General features: G+C 37.7%; 1 protein-coding gene across 1 annotated transcript in view; it reads left to right on the forward strand.

The window, feature by feature from the left end:
* LOC107551008 (E3 ubiquitin-protein ligase NEURL1B-like) overlaps positions 1-11,888 on the forward strand; it is a 59,631-nt gene that overhangs the window by 7,668 nt on the left and 40,075 nt on the right. The window lies entirely within an intron of this gene.

The following is an 11,888-nucleotide window of genomic DNA, read 5'->3' on the forward strand; positions in this document are numbered from 1 at the left end:
ATATATATAGATATATATAGATATATATATATATATATATATATTATTATTATTATTTTTTTTTTACAGTGCCCTTCATAAGTATTGGTACAGTAAAGACAAAATTGCTCTGGTTTGCTATGGAGTCAAGAAATCTGATTAAATATGATTAAAAGATGAATATGAGACAAAACTACAGAATGTCAAAATTGTATTATTGGGTGATTCAGCACTAACTTGTTTACCAGCTAAGAAGATTAGCACTTTTAGAGTTTCATCCCCCTACCTTATGTGATTATAAGTAATGGAACAGTTGCCTCACAGGTCTTTCTAAGTGATCAGCTGTGTCCTGTTGCATTATTTGTTCAGATATTAAAAGCAGGGAATGTGTCGTATCAGTTATATCCATTGCTTCTGCATTTTGAGTCTTGCATTCGATGACGACACACACAAACCAGGATGAAGACAAGGGAGTTGACTTCGAGAGAAAAGCAAGCAATTTGGATGCTAACAGAAAAGAGGCCAAGTATGGTGTCCCATACTTGGAATTTCTGCTCTGCATTTAACCCATCCAAGTGCACACACACACAGCAGTGAGTAGTGAATAAACACACACACACCGTGAACACGGAGCAGTGGGCAGCCAGTGCTGCAGCGCCCGGGAAGCAGTTGGGGGTTCGGTGCCTTGCTCAAGGTTCGTGGTATTGAAGGTGGAGAGAGCACTGGTTATTCACTCCCCCCCACCTACAATCCCTGCCGGACCGGAGACTCGAACCTGCCACCTTTGGGTTACAAGTCCAACTTTCTATCCATTAGGGGGGCAGTCATGGGGACTGGACGAAGGGCATGGAGAAATCAAGAGTTTGGAAACCACCGGCGACATCAGCAACCAACAACAACCTGATCGGCTGAGAAAAACAACAGCAGTTGATGACAGACAAATCATAAAAGCTGTGTAAATGAACCCTAAAATACATGTCTGTAAAACCACCAACAACCTCCAGAAAGCTGGGGTGATGCCATGACAGTTTACTGTCCGCAGGAGACTTTGACACAGAATTACAGACGCTACACCGCAAGATACAAACCTCTGATCAGTACCAAAAATAGAAAGGCAAGATTAGAGTTTGCAAAAAAGCACAGAGGTGAGCCAGTAGAGTTTTGGAACTGAGTTTTATGGACGGATGAGACAAAGATGAACCTTTATCTAAGTGATGGGAAAGCAAAAGTGTGGAGAAAAAAGGGAACTGCAAATTATCCTATACAACCTCTTCTGTAAAGCATGGTGGAGGTAGTGTCAGAGGAGACTAAAGGCAGAAACTCCCTAAAACAAGCAACAGTTGGAACTGGCTGCAATAAAGTCTGGGAAAAGCATTTCAAAGGATAAGACCAAGAGTCTGGTGATGTCTATGGGTTGCAGACTCTGTGATTGCACGCAAGGGATCTGCAACTAAATAATAGTAAATAATCTTATGCTCACATTAAATAGTGGGATTAATTCTAAAAGTGCTGTCCTATTTATTTGGTAAAACATGTATGTGTTGAAACCAGTGGCGGCTCGTTGGGGGAGGCAGGGGAGGCACAGCTTCCCCGTAATTTTTAGGTGAAAATGGGAGGAGGACGATTTAATGTTAATAAAATTCACAATTAATTTCAGTTCATGTCTCAGAATGTGTATTTTTTGTTTGTAATTTCACAGTTGTAATACCATAACGTGAAAGCGCCGCTTTTCTATCGCGGTAGTGAATAAACACACACACACCGTGAACACGGAGCAGTGGGCAGCCAGTGCTGCAGCGCCCGGGAAGCAGTTGGGGGTTCGGTGCCTTGCTCAAGGTTCGTGGTATTGAAGGTGGAGAGAGCACTGGTTATTCACTCCCCCCCACCTACAATCCCTGCCGGACCGGAGACTCGAACCTGCCACCTTTGGGTTACAAGTCCAACTTTCTATCCATTAGGGGGGCAGTCATGGGGACTGGACGAAGGGCATGGAGAAATCAAGAGTTTGGAAACCACCGGCGACATCAGCAACCAACAACAACCTGATCGGCTGAGAAAAACAACAGCAGTTGATGACAGACAAATCATAAAAGCTGTGTAAATGAACCCTAAAATACATGTCTGTAAAACCACCAACAACCTCCAGAAAGCTGGGGTGATGCCATGACAGTTTACTGTCCGCAGGAGACTTTGACACAGAATTACAGACGCTACACCGCAAGATACAAACCTCTGATCAGTACCAAAAATAGAAAGGCAAGATTAGAGTTTGCAAAAAAGCACAGAGGTGAGCCAGTAGAGTTTTGGAACTGAGTTTTATGGACGGATGAGACAAAGATGAACCTTTATCTAAGTGATGGGAAAGCAAAAGTGTGGAGAAAAAAGGGAACTGCAAATTATCCTATACAACCTCTTCTGTAAAGCATGGTGGAGGTAGTGTCAGAGGAGACTAAAGGCAGAAACTCCCTAAAACAAGCAACAGTTGGAACTGGCTGCAATAAAGTCTGGGAAAAGCATTTCAAAGGATAAGACCAAGAGTCTGGTGATGTCTATGGGTTGCAGACTCTGTGATTGCACGCAAGGGATCTGCAACTAAATAATAGTAAATAATCTTATGCTCACATTAAATAGTGGGATTAATTCTAAAAGTGCTGTCCTATTTATTTGGTAAAACATGTATGTGTTGAAACCAGTGGCGGCTCGTTGGGGGAGGCAGGGGAGGCACAGCTTCCCCGTAATTTTTAGGTGAAAATGGGAGGAGGACGATTTAATGTTAATAAAATTCACAATTAATTTCAGTTCATGTCTCAGAATGTGTATTTTTTGTTTGTAATTCAAACAGTATATATACAAATTTAGGGAAAACACACCTAAGCTGGATATAGGCTACAGCAGTCGGCTTAATTAAATTCGCAACAGGCAGCTCTCTTTTAACACAGACTTTTAGAAGGGATGGATGTTTGCTTCAAATAATAGGCCAGATAAGTGAAATTATATTATCTTGCTGTATGTCGTTTTATTTACGTTTTCTGACTAAAAGCAACCAAAAAGCCATTTTAAAGTGGTTAAGCAAATAATAATAATAATAATCGGCAGGGATCCCAGACCAATACAATTAGTGTGCCTCCTCTATTTTAAAACCCACGAGCTGCCACTGGTTGAAACAGCTAATAATAAAATATGACATTCTGTAGTTTTGCCTCCTATTCATGTCTTGACTACACAGCAAACAAAGCAATTTTGTCATTACTGTCCCGATACTTATGGAGGGCAGTGTATATATATATATATTACACACACACAAACACTCCATGTGATATGAATATTTATGATTTTGGTAATTTCACCAATGAAAGTTGGTGTTGAAATGTCCTTCTGAACAGAGCAATATCTACGTGACTAGCATGACTTGGAAGCAAGGTTCTGAAATGGGAAAAACAGAGTGCTGTATCTGAATAGATCCTTCCTCTGCTTTTTTTTGTGTTTGAAAAAGTCCCCTTCACAATACTTTTGTGTTAGGGAGGAACACTTCAAGAGGGTGCCAAAATAAGCAGATTTAATCACAAGAAAACAAGCAAGCTATCTTCAGACTTCCACTGTTGCACATGCTGCAGCTATATTACACACACACAAACACTCCATGTGATATGAATATTTATGATTTTGGTAATTTCGCCAATGAAAGTTGGTGTTGAAATGTCCTTCTGAACAGAGCAATATCTACGTGACTAGCATGACTTGGAAGCAAGGTTCTGAAATGGGAAAAACAGAGTGCTGTATCTGAATAGATCCTTCCTCTGCTTTTTTTTGTGTTTGAAAAAGTCCCCTTCACAATACTTTTGTGTTAGGGAGGAACACTTCAAGAGGGTGCCAAAATAAGCAGATTTAATCACAAGAAAACAAGCAAGCTATCTTCAGACTTCCACTGTTGCACATGCTGCAGCTGTTTCAGCGAGTCATGTGATAGTGATGTGACTTGGAAACCGCCAAAACAGTAACGCTGACATGCACAATCCTATTGTTGGTCACTACAGCTATTGTGTTCCCCTCTCCAGGAGGCTTGTTCTACTAATAGATCTTATATTTGTATTGTAGTTGCCTGTTTCAAATCAAGTAGTACTGTAAATGTTAACTAAAAAGCAATCTATAAAAATATATCTGCATAATAACGATCAGATAAAACATTATAACCAATGGCAAAGATTTCTGACTTATTTTACCAACCCAACCCATTGGAAAAATGTGCCTATGGTGAAATTTTGGCAAAAAGGTATTACGTTGCTTCTTGAATGTTGCGCAACACTTTCAAAATGTCAATGAGAGGTGCTAAAAGCATATTTAGTTTTATCAGAAACCGATGAATGTGACTGTCAATGTTTTATTATGAAGTTTGTTAAAAGTATTGCGGCAGTTCATGAAATTAGATGTCTAGTGGGTGGTGCTGAAAGGTTAATGCTCCATTACATTTGAAAATAAGAGGACAAGTGCTCCACATTGCAACTGCAATGCTGTACCAGGTGGGCTACCGAGCATGTTTACTACATAAAAAACCATGCATAAGGAGCAAATTATGTGATGCAAATGTCAAAAGGTATTATTATTATTATTATCATGCACTATGGTGAAAGTGTTTTGAGGTCATAACATAGCATTGTGCAAGGAACCACATATTATTAATTCATAATCTGCCCCTGTATTCGCTGTACCAGGTGGGCTACCGAGCATGTTTACTACATAAAAAACCATGCATAAGGAGCAAATTATGTGATGCAAATGTCAAAAGGTATTATTATTATTATCATGCACTATGGTGAAAGTGTTTTGAGGTCATAACATAGCATTGTGCAAGGAACCACATATTATTAATTCATAATCTGCCCCTGTATTCATAGTTTGTGTGAACAGGAATAAAAATTATTGGTGTTTTGCTGCATCTAGTGTTCATTTCAGCTGGAAACGGCAGTGAATTGTATGTATAATTTTTGAAGTTTTTCAAAATGGGCCTGGGCGGGTTGTATTTACTGTTGTGCTCACTTAAGTACAAAACTGCAAAAATCACTATACCTACACTAGACAGACAGAGTGCCTCTGCAAAAGCCAAATTGTTGTAGGAGGTTGCCAGAGTGTTGCTAAGGTGAATTGTTTTATTCTACGTGTCATTGTTTGGACAAACATGTAGGAAATCAAGCCAGTCTACACATCCCTGGTAAAGGTGCTTTCTGGGATGTAAAAAAATGTATCATGTTAGCAGGGCTGTCGCAAGTGGGTTGCTTTCTGCAAAGAGGGGGAGGCGGTCGGTTTAGGAAGGAACGCAACTTTCATGTGCATCTAATAGACACATAAACAGACGGTAAACCTTATCATTCAACTGAATGATACACATCCATTTCAGACTTAGCCTGAAAGAGTGCGGATTTCTATTTTCTAGCATATTTTCTTGAACTTCTCAGGTAATATTTTGGTTTGACCCATTTCAGAGGCCAAAATTAGAGTTTAAAATGCAGTAAAAGCTTTAAAAGAGCAAAGCTCTCTTAACTTGGCATGCTCACTGACTTGAATGCGTAAGAAACACGGTCACACACACTGCTCGTTTATTTATTTAATAATATTTTACATTACTGTTGGTCACCCTTTGTTTTCTGTGGGCTTTGCAAATATTTAACCAATGAAAAGTATTAACGAGTCCTTGAAACTAAACCTAACTCTAGCTTGAATGAAATGCTGCACACATTTTGGTCTATCTCTGCTTGTTTGCTATGCAAGGGTAAATAAAGAAATGGTTGTTCGATTATGCACAAGCAACAATTAGATTTTACTTAAACTCTCTCTCTCTCTCTATGTATATATACATAAAGGATAAGGTTCTATTTGAGTTTGAGCATTTGTTGTCAGTCATAGCAAGTATTAATTAGTCTTCAATAGACTGTGCGTAGCACTTGGTCTTTAAAATCATGGCATTTTGGCTAAATGACAGAAAAAATACCTGAACGCCATATGGCTCCAGTAAACAGTTTTTTTTTTTTTACATTTCCTGACAAGTTCTATTTCCTGACAAGTTTTTGCTACGAGGTTTCTGCCAGACAGTGATTAAGCACTACTGCACAACACATTTTTTAACAAGCAGAATAATACAGCATCATGATACACATAATCTCACTATTAACTTTGACTTTTAGCTATTAGTCTTTCAAAGGACAAAAACATGAACTTTAAAACTAATTGGCTTAACATCATCAAGTCGGCTGTCACTTTATTTTGCCACGAGGCCCGTGCGGTTCCACACTTGGCCCAGCCCTTGCTCTGCAAGGCAGATCTTATTCTACATTTAATGTGAAAGAGCTCAAGATTGATCATATTAGTGGGAGATCTCTCGTTTACAGCCTGTTCAAGTATTTTAATGTTTTTTTTTTTATTATTATTATTAAATTCAGGTCTGGCCTCAGAATGGGACTTTCAAAAACTCTTCTTCTTCTTAAGCCATTCCTTTATTGATTTAGATTTGTGTTTGAAGTTATTGTACTGAAAGATGAAAGATAAAAATGACCTATTTCTTACATGACTTTTGTTGGTTTTAAAATGATTTTAATTAGATTCACATTGTACATCTCTAAAAGCTTTAATTTTAACAGGGGTGTGCACTTTTTATACCTACTAAGAAGTCATTTTAACATAAAAAAACTAGACACACATCACCTAAGAGAAACTTAGCTGTAAAAAAAAAAAAAACTGAGATAAGACATTAACTGCCAGTAAATGGTGTTATGTCTCACGCTCCGCTTCAGTGAATGTTATATGAACTGAGTCAGCCATCAGTAAAATTAGATTTTTCACAACACTAATACACTAACACAAGATAGCAAGACTACCAGACATCCCTCACGCCTGAGACCCAAGGTCAACAAACAACATTCAAATGGGTGCTTTAGCCCAAAAATACCCTGCAATGTCTCTTTTCCATGGAGAGTGGTATGGCCCACCTCCCTTAAGGGCCCCTGTGCTCTGGTGACAGCTCTCAGGGTGTTGTTAACCTTGTGCAGAAGAGGTGACATGAAGCCCTACAGGCCAGTTTGGAGTTGCTTTTAAAGGGTATTAAAATAGCATTCAAAGGACAGGACAGCTGTCTTACTTGGGGCTTCTGAAATAAATACTGTGCATCTATAAATAATGAGATCACTGATGTAGAAGGCTTTGTTTATACAACATTAGATGTTTGTATCCTTGATAAGCTGTTCTACTATTATAAGTTAATGATAAAGAGCCTGTTGACACGTACATTAATGCAAAGACATTTTTGAACCCATCTTTCTGACAGGGATGTCTTTTCAGTTTTTAGCCATGCAGAGACCATTCATCACTACTAGTATTACTCATATCAAAGGTTAGAGATGTGTAAAAACCCCTGTGTATTAAAGTTTGGCACAAAACCCTGCAGACTGTCATAGAGACTTGGGGTTGGGACTTGGACCACTAAGGTAAAATGTAGCACCCTAGAATCACCTGGCAACCCCCATGACAATGATTTCTCAACGGAGAAGCATCACTTAGATTTTCTTCAGAAAAAATCTGGTTCAATTTAATATTTTCAAATAGATTTGGTAATGTGTAATGTTGCTGATATGGTAACAAGGATTCCCTTAAACCAGCAGTATTACTAAAAGATCAAATTCACCTCTCATTAATCTCAAATTCACATGGCTTCCATTAAATCTTACGATGTGTAAGCCCTATTTAGAACACATGGCTACATTCCACTGGTTTTCAAAAACGAGATTCTCTGGAATAACAGCATTGTGCCATATTAGTAGGAGGGGGAATTACCACCAGTTCTTTGTCATGACTAGACATTCGCTTGCAACACTTTACATAAGTAAAAGCAATGTAGTACAACTTTCTAAATATGGAAGTTCCTTACAGAAATGACAAATTGTAAGGTGTGTGAGCTGCTTTTTACAGAGGAACACATGCTGGTTCCCACGTTCAAGATATCAGATGCCACAGTTTGGACTTGTTTTTGTTGGTGTTCATGTCTCACTGAAAAAGCAAGTCTAATGGAAACATCCAAGGACATAGACATTAGGGGTGGAACGGTTCAATTTACTCACGGTTCGGTTTGTATCACGGTTTTAAGAGTCACGGTTTCGGTATGGTTCGGTATGTGCTATGTTTAGGTAAAAACTATGTCAAATAAAAATAAAGAAAATAAGAATAATCTATCTAACTATAAGCAACCGCACAAATAAATACAATAGAGTAAAGATACAAATAAAATAAGCAGTGATTTTCAGTTTTTTTTAGGTAATGAATTGGTATTTTATTAATGAAATAATTAATGAATTAGTTTTCAAAGTAATGAAATGTAAAACAGCATTGCATATTTGACTCTATAAATTAAAGATAAATTTTTATTAAAGTTACAAAAGCTATTCAATCAAGAGCAGTGAGTGATTTCTTTGTTATTGCTGTTATGATTAATATTAAGAAAGTGCTGTCACTTTAAGAAAATGTACTGATCCAGTGCACTGATACAGTACGTTCAGCCTCCTATATTTCATTCATACCAAGATGGGCATTTTGACATTTTTGTGTGAATTTGTCCATTTAAACAATACTTCAGAGAAAGCTTAATATCTGCGCACGTTCTGAGACGCGGGTTTGCGTGCTTCGGGTGAGCGCACGCACAAATTTTCTCACTGCGCGCGCGCCTCAGCACCCGGGTGATGACGGAATAAATGCTCATATTCCAGAATAAGGCATTCGCATTGAACAATTCGCATTTTTTCCATCGCTGTTGTTGTAGTGTATTGGGAAGCCAGAATGCACTTCCATCAACAGAAAGATATATTAGCCCAACCCTGTTTGTTTTATGTGTTATTTATAGCAAACTATTTTACAGATGTGTTGTCAGATTTAAGTTAAACCCCGGTCCTAGCACGTGCCAAACCGTGTGTGGAGAACTGTACGGTTCGATTGTTTTCCACCAACTGTTCCACCCCTAATAGACATGCTGTGGAACCGCTTTCTTCATGTCAAAAATGTATCCAACATTTTTGCTTTGTAGGAATTTGATCCACAGAAGCTTTTTTCTTTTCTTTTTTTTTAATTCTCTGTAAAAAGTCACTGCAATGAAACATTTGTGTCTGGGATCCATATGGGCATACTAACTGCCGCATGCTGATCACTTGTACTCACAACATTTTGAAGTCACTGACAGCTCTCTCATGTAGCCCCGGATTAAAACAATACAGAGACCATGAATTACTGTGATTTGTACCACAAATACCCCATGCTCACTGTAAAATCATTGTAGCATACGACCTAGATAGATTTGTTAATAAAAACAAACTTCTGTTAATTATTATAGTTCATTAGTTTAACTGAATGGCTATTTACAGTTGTCTGGCAATTCTGAAATTAAAAAGTAATTAAATGCAGAATTGCATTGATGTGCCATCACAGGTGTGTGTCTGTGTATTGGCTATTTAGCAGCAGCTTTAAATGTGGCTTATCCAGTCAGATTTCAGTGCCTGAAATAGTCAATTTATAATTGTCCCAGTTTACATTAATTATGTATGAACTTTACCATCACCAGGTGGTCTTCCGCATTTGTTCTACCAAGTTTGGGTCAGTTATATGATCCTCTAGATGGAAAAAGACTACTTCAGGACAGTCATTATAATATTATTTTGGTATTTGACCCCTGTTGACCTCAGGGGTTTGTCAGGCAGGTCAACCTCTGTTGTCAAGGTTCACACTATCTTGTGTCTGTTTATGTGTTACGGCACTTTAGAGAACATGACACTCAGCAACCTCCTACTGTTTGTCAAATGAACCTCTGATACTCTAGAAGCCTGTAACCTGAAATTTAAGACCTCAAAGACTACATTTTGGACATATTTGGGACAGTTTTTACCAGACTGAATATGCAGGGTGGTTTACCAACAGATATCCATTGGATGTACAATCTGTTGCATCATGGTTTTCTGAGGTAGAAAGGTCAGTTGCTTATCTTTCTCAATCTGCACTAGCACTTACCTTCCACTATATACATCTCAAATATTTAACAATATTTAACAGCTAATATTACATTGATTTCTTTAAAAAAACAACATTTGGCTAATATGAACATTTAATTTAGTTGTTTGTAAATAAGGCATTGCAACTACATATTTTTCTACAGTAGGCCACATTTTGCAATTAGCATTCAGCTGCTACATCTCATGAAGACCTTAAAAGCCAGAGTACAAGAATAATGACAGTTGCTACCAGGATAATGAAATTCAGCCTTACTGATAGTTTAAGGAATCGCCAGTTAATGCTTTGGTTGTACAGTATTTATTTATTAATCAGACCAATCATAACCTCAGCCATGACAGGAGCTTGAGATTTGATATCTTGAGATTATTTTAAAAGGGCATATTTTGAGAGTCTGTGTTGCCCTAGAACAAGGGAGTCAAACATACAGAATATGGCCCACAAATCCAATCCGGCCCACGGGATGATTTAAAAAAAAAAAAAAAAATATGACAAAATAAAATATTATTTTGAAAATTAAATAGTGTTATTTGCTACAATTTTTATTTTTAATTTAAAGCGAAACAAATTGCTAATTAATTTACATTCATGTTACGCCTCAGGACACCATAACACACATGCACATTATAAAGTGGCGCTAAAATCTTGAGCAGCACATAAGTGATGATAACTGTGTAATGATACTTGTGTGGCAAGTTACTTGTTTTTTTCAAACATGTTCAATAGAAGAAATTTGACTTGGAAGGGTGTGTATTTAAGGAGAAATTGAAAGAAAGGTATTGCTCTGTGAGGTCAACGCCGAGTGGGATGTTTAATCACAACCCGTGGCTATGGTAAAAGTGTGCAATATTAAATGACACTATGAGATGCACTGGGCAGCAAAGTAAATGAAAGTAAATGACCTAGGCGTGTGCGATATTTACACCTACTATAATATTGTAATTGTTTTGTTTTTAATTGTTTAAAAACCAAAAACAAGAGCCTTTCATTGCAAGATGAAGACTATTCAATCCGTGTAGGTCAGTGTATGTTGCGTTCATTCGTTTTTTGATTTAAAATTGAAAACAGAAACATGAGAAAACGGCACTCTTTTTCATTCAAAAAAATGAAAAAACAAGAAATCGCCTTGATTTTCCGTTTTTACATTCAGGGGTAGAAAATGGATAAACAGTTTGAATGTTCGATTTCCATGTGTGGGAGGAAATTAAACGCTCATTTTCACTGTTCGGTCAAGCAAGCATCAAATGGTGACGCCATCATGTCATCTTCAGTTTTGTGCAACAGAATAAGAGTCCTCCGCTGTTAAAGCATTTATTGCAACTCCTGCGTTCATCTCCCTCTCATCAAACAACCAGACTAACAAATGGCTTGACACAAACCATACTGGGGCAGCGCCTTGACAGGACTTACTTCTTTGTAGGCATATATTTTATATGGCAAATATTAGGTGCTTATTGCAGAAATATGTATGTACCTCAGATCAGCAGTCACATTACACATTTAGATGTATTTACACAATTAATGCTGCTCAGACGGCAGCAAATGCATTTACACAGCAATTGCATTATGGAATGAGATTAATGTTTTAAACGAAAACATTCTGAATAGCCTACAGAAATATGAAATGAGTGACAAAATTAAACAATTGGATACTTGAATTATGAAGGTTACATCGCCAGTAGGTGGCGGCAAGTCATTGTGTTGATGAATGAGTCATAGAGTCATCAATTCAACCGATTCGTACGAAATGCTGATTTGTTCAGGAGCAAAGCAAATGGGTCATTGAACCACTCACACAAACGATTCATTCAAAGACTCAGATTCATTCAAGAATTAAACGCCTGTGTTTTAAGTCAAATAAAACACACTGTTTTGTG

Source organism: Sinocyclocheilus grahami, unplaced genomic scaffold (genome assembly GCF_001515645.1).
Source record: "Sinocyclocheilus grahami isolate Dianchi unplaced genomic scaffold, SAMN03320097.WGS_v1.1 scaffold411.1, whole genome shotgun sequence".
NCBI lineage: Eukaryota > Metazoa > Chordata > Actinopteri > Cypriniformes > Cyprinidae > Sinocyclocheilus > Sinocyclocheilus grahami.